Genomic DNA, 5,418 nt, shown 5'->3' on the forward strand with positions numbered 1-5,418 from the left:
TGGTGAAGGTGCGCTACGCAATAGCTAACAGGTCGCATCGCAACATCGCCGGCGGAAGACAAAAGAGCGGAAACAAAACAAATATGGGGGTTGCTATTTGTGATTTGCGATCGCATCACAGAATCGCAATCGGCAGGAAAAACACAGGATGTAGCGGAGACAACAGGGCGAGGACGCGATTTGCGATATGCGATAATATCGCATCGCAACGTCGTGTCGGAAGAATTTAAGGGAACAGACAGAGGCAGTGGGTATGGATGCGATTTCTGATCTGTGATCAGATCGCATCGCAAGGAAAAAATAGTGTGGTTTCAACCTGCAGTTGGAGATTACAATTTCAACACACAAATCACCCTCCTCATACCCTTTTGGGTGCGTCACCTAGAACAGACAATGATATATTTTTGGACGCGTCATGAAGGTTTGCGTGTAGAATGAATAGTCACACGTAGACTCGAGAAATCGCCCAGCTTAGACCCTTTTATTCCACCCCTTAAAGCAAGTTTGCATGCACATGAAAAGTCACTCAGAACAGACAAAAGTCACCTTTTCAAGAAAGTCTAGCCGTGCAGAATGAAAAGGGAGTAGTCTACCTAGGCGCAGGAATGGCCCGTTTTCCGTCACTGCCCGGAAAATCGTCCGTCTCCGGTCGCCGGCAATTCCTCTGCCACCCTCCCCTAGCTCCGCCACCTTCCTTCTCTGCCACCATCCCCTAGCAATCCTGACATTCCCTGACAGAAGATCTGATCGGGGCTGGCAATACTGACATCCCCTGACAGATCGGGTCCGAGCTGGAGAGTTATTTCCATTAGAAATTTGAAATAAGGAATTGCGATCTCGCGGGCTGCTCACTCACCTTCCTCCTCGACTCGGTGCCTCCTACTCTGTAATTCCTCTGGTCTGTAGTTCCTAAACTCTGCAGCTTGCCACCCAGGTACAATTCGGACGAACCTCTGTTAATTGAAATTCCCTTCAATGCGAAATTAAAATTCCCTGATATGTAAAATCATCAGGTTCTGGTTGCTGGTTGCTGTTATTTTCATTGTAAAACCCTTGAGGACACCGAGTATCCTCAACAATTAAATTGACAGATAGATTTTGGGAGCTGACGTGCAGACAAGTGGACTTGACACTGGAACAATCGCCATGGTTTACATGACAATAAACCCCCTGTTTTGAAGAGCCCATGTTTTGTTGCTGTTATTTTCATTGTAAAACCCTTGAGGACACCGAGTATCGTCAACAATTAAATTGACAGATAGATTATGGGAGCTGACGTGCAGACAAGTGGACTTGACACAAGGACAATCGCCATGGTTCGAACGAGTATTTCTATTGCAAATTTGGTGGTTCGAAAGTGGCTCGTAAAGCATCGAGGGTTATCAATTTGTATCGGTCATTGTAGTTCTGCGACCCAGAATTATGCACTTGCCGGATGCAAAATTGAGGTTTTCTCACAGATATTCTAGCGGGAGTTGAGGCGATCAGCAGAGGATTCCAGAGGTATGTAATGATTCCTAAATTTTGGGGCTCAAGGTTTTCTTTTTCTCGCGTTTTTGTGTGGAAAGGAGGGTTGGGCCATATTTGCGGTAGTAGGATGTATAATGTTGGGGATGGGATTTGAAAAGAGGGTGCTATAATTCTTCTGGATTAATTTCGGTGGAATATTGAGAAGGGTATTTGATGTATTTCGTGAATTAGAAAATAGTGTATTCGTTAGTTTAGAAATGACTACGCATTATGAAGAAAACGGGAGGGTATCATGAGCTTGTCATATATTGACACAGCATAGGCAGTTTTGATTCTTTGTTTTCTCGTGCTTTTTGTTTTGAAGAAGCATTTCAGATCGTATGAGTGGTTGTTCTTGTTTTATTTACTGGTTTTTTCTTGTGTCAACAGATCGATTTGTTTTCCCTAGCTCCTATTTGACAAATAGTCATTCTTCGCGTCCTCTGTGGTCGAGAAACCCCAGAGACCTTGGCTATGGATTCATTAAGAAGGAAGCGAAAAGGAGAAGCAATAGATCTTGCCATTTTGGAACAGAGAGCTCATCTATGTGATGATGGTGCATCTTCCACATCATTGGCCACACCTTTCTTTCCAACAGCAGAGTAAGTGGAGGAAAGAAAAGATGAGGGACAAAGAACTGGGTTCCCGGCATCTGCATCCTACAGAAACTGCTACTGCTCCTCCTCCAAGAAGCGGTTGTTTACCTAATTCACCAGGACGAGGGTTAAAGAGAAAGGTTGGCTGCATTGATCATGCTACTCGGACTAGCAGGAAGCAAAAGCTTGAAACTGATTATTCTTTAGGCCTAGAATTGGAATGAGGCAAATTTGGTCTGGTAAGAATATGCAAGAGAAAGGTTATTGGAGAAGAGCTGGCCTGCAAGACTCTGCTCGAAAAGACTAAAAAAAACGTGCATAAGGAAGTTGAGATTATGCAGCATCTTTCAGGCCATCGCAGTGTTTTCACACTCCAAGTCGTGTATGAAGATGTAGAATCTTTGCATCTTGTGATGGAATTATGCTCTGGTGGACGCCTGATCGATGATATGTCTAGGAATGGATGCTACTCTAAGCACCAGGCTACTAGATTGATCAAAGAATTAATAATGGTCATTAAGTACTGCCATGAGATGGGCGTCATCCATCGAGATATAAAGCCTGATAATATTCTTCGAACTAGTATAGGACAACTAAAACTAGTTGATTTTGGCTTGTCCATGTGGGCTGCAAAAGGTATTTATTTCTGAGCTTCATTGTAATCAACCATGTCTCTCATTTTAGTAAACACATAATTTTATGACATCCAGACAAGGGCATTATTATCATTATTAAATAACCATGGATTTATGTTGAATTATAGTTCATTAACATCACCTGTATTTATTCTAACAGGACAAAACTTATCAGGTGTTGTGGGAAGCCCTACGTATGTTGCTCCTGAAGTTTTGGTAGGGACCTATTCAAAAAAGGTTGATGTGTGGGCTGCTGGTGTCCTCCTGCATGCACTATTGATAGGTGTATTACCATTTCGTGGGGAATCTATTGAAGCCGTATTTGAGGCAATAAAACAAGTCCAATTGGATTTTCATTATGAAAAATGGCAGTCTATCTTAGGACTAGCAAAGGATTTGTTATCAAGGATGCTTTCCAGGGATGCTAGAAAGAGACTTTCTCCAGAAGAAGTTTTGAGTAAGTAAAACCATTGTACTACAAAAAATTACATATTTTGTATGTGGTGTCTTGTATTTTCTGCTAAGATGCAATTATGCACATATGAATTTTATGATCATATCTTTTTTTGCTGCTGCAGGCCGCCCTTGGATCATGTTTTACACAGAATCTAATATAAAGGTGCGATAAAGCAATTCAAAAAGGAAAAAACATACCTATCCTGTCAAGGATGAATGGTCAGAATCCCTGCCTTCACTATCCCCACGTACAAGGGAGAGGAGAGCACAGTTCATAAATTCAATTCTGACAGAGCGTGGAGAAGATGAATCTTTGTCTGGGGATTTTCTCTCACGTCCAAAACAACTAGAGTATGATATCCAAGCAGTAGGGAAATATGACCTTGTAGATGCTCTTGCATTTTCTATCTCCAGGATAAGATTATCGGAACCCAAAAGGAGTAGATTGTGTACCACTACATATCCTGTTCCATAGCAGTGTTCACCTAATCTAAAAATTAGCTTGTGTACATCATTTTGAAAAACATGTTGGCTGTTACTGACGAGCAGTGCTCATTAATTACTGATTTTACGGCCCAAAATACTTTGACATTTCAAGAGTGACTGATAACATGAGTCATTCCATACACTGACAGAAGTAAGCGTTGCGGCAGCTGCATTTTGACAATTAAAACTGATCTGAACATGAAATGACTCCATTGTTTGTGCCAGCCTAATTTGCAACTTCCTATGGTGATCATCAATTCTAATATCATTTTATGTACAACTTCTAAAAAATTAGTTTGACTATTTGTATATATTGGGCTTCCCAATGAAGATGGAAAATGCAAGATATTAGAATTGCATTTTGTATAAATCATAACAATATCTTCTATAACAAGTTTTGCTGAAATACTGTTATTTCAAACTAAATTGTTCTTGTTTGTGTTTTAAGTCCTCGTTTGAGGTAAACGATAGTACACTCTATGACGTGCATTGAGAATTTTAGCAAATTTGGAGGAAAAAAGAATTGCTCAGGACCGGATAATTAATAGAATCAAAGTCATTAATGAGACATATGTCAATTTTCATGATACATCTAAGCTTTTGACAGTTTTGTGTTGCCTTGCAATTGGAAATCATTGCAATGTTCAAACAGTCTAATATCAAACAATTTAATATCTTATCCCTTACATCTACAATTACTTGTTTACAATGAACAACCATTCTTTGGATTTAAATCCTTTGAACAAATGTTCCTTTTTTTATAGTAACTATAGTTTGCTAGGCCTCATTGAAAATTTGAACTAGGGGCTCCATTTGTAAATGAGAAAGCAAAACTCATAATTAACGCTGAGTGAAACACCATCCCTGACAAAATTGTTTCTTTGAGTTCATGTCCAGTGAACAAGTGTTTGTCGCATTTGTTGTCAATTCATTGCTCACTAAGGGAATGTTTTTTTCACATCAAATGCCTACCTATGGAAAGAAAATTGCCCATGAGTAGCATTTTGGAATGTTCAACATTCATGCAAAAGATGAGTGTTATCTGGGGATTTGCTCTCACGTCCAAAGCAACCAGAGTATGATATCCAAGCAGCAGGGAAATGTGACCTTGTAGATGCTATTGCATCTACTATCTCCAGGATAAGATTATCAAAACCCAAAAGGAGCAGATTGTGTACCACTACATATCCTGGTCCACATCAATGTTTATCTAGTTTGGGAGAGATTTTTCAGCGAAAATCACATGGAATATCATTTGTCGACGCGTTTCGAACCAACTAGTGCGGTTCATGATGATGAACCACACTAGTTGGTTCGAAACGCGTCGACAAATGATATTCCATGTGATTTTCGCCGAAAAATCTCTCCCAAACTTGATATGGATCACAGAAGCCTGAACTCTATGATGTTTATCTAATCTAAAAACCAGCTTGTGTATAGAATTTTGAAAAACATGCTGACTGTTACTGACCGACAGTGCTCATTAATTACTGATTTTACGGCCCAAAATACTTTGACATTTCAAGAGTGACTGATAACATGAGTCATGCCATACATTGACTGAAGTAAGCGTTGTGACAACTGCATTTTGAAGATTAAAACTGATCTGAACATGAAATGACTCCATTGTTTGTGCCAGCCTAATTTGCAACTTCCTATGGTGATCAACAATTCTAATATCATTTTATGTACAAACTTCTAAAAGATTAGTTTGACTATCTGTATATATTGCGCTT

The 5,418-nt window shown here is 39.9% G+C and overlaps 1 pseudogene; it reads left to right on the forward strand.

The window, feature by feature from the left end:
* Positions 1 to 2,131: 2,131 nt before the first annotated feature.
* On the forward strand, positions 2,132 to 3,368 carry LOC149247783 (serine/threonine-protein kinase PEPKR2 pseudogene; annotated as a pseudogene).
* The last annotated feature ends 2,050 nt before the right edge of the window (positions 3,369 to 5,418 follow it).

Source organism: Pinus tabuliformis, chromosome 7 (genome assembly GCF_031772625.1).
Source record: "Pinus tabuliformis cultivar Carrire ecotype Pingquan chromosome 7, CPIR1, whole genome shotgun sequence".
Lineage (NCBI taxonomy): Eukaryota > Viridiplantae > Streptophyta > Pinopsida > Pinales > Pinaceae > Pinus > Pinus tabuliformis.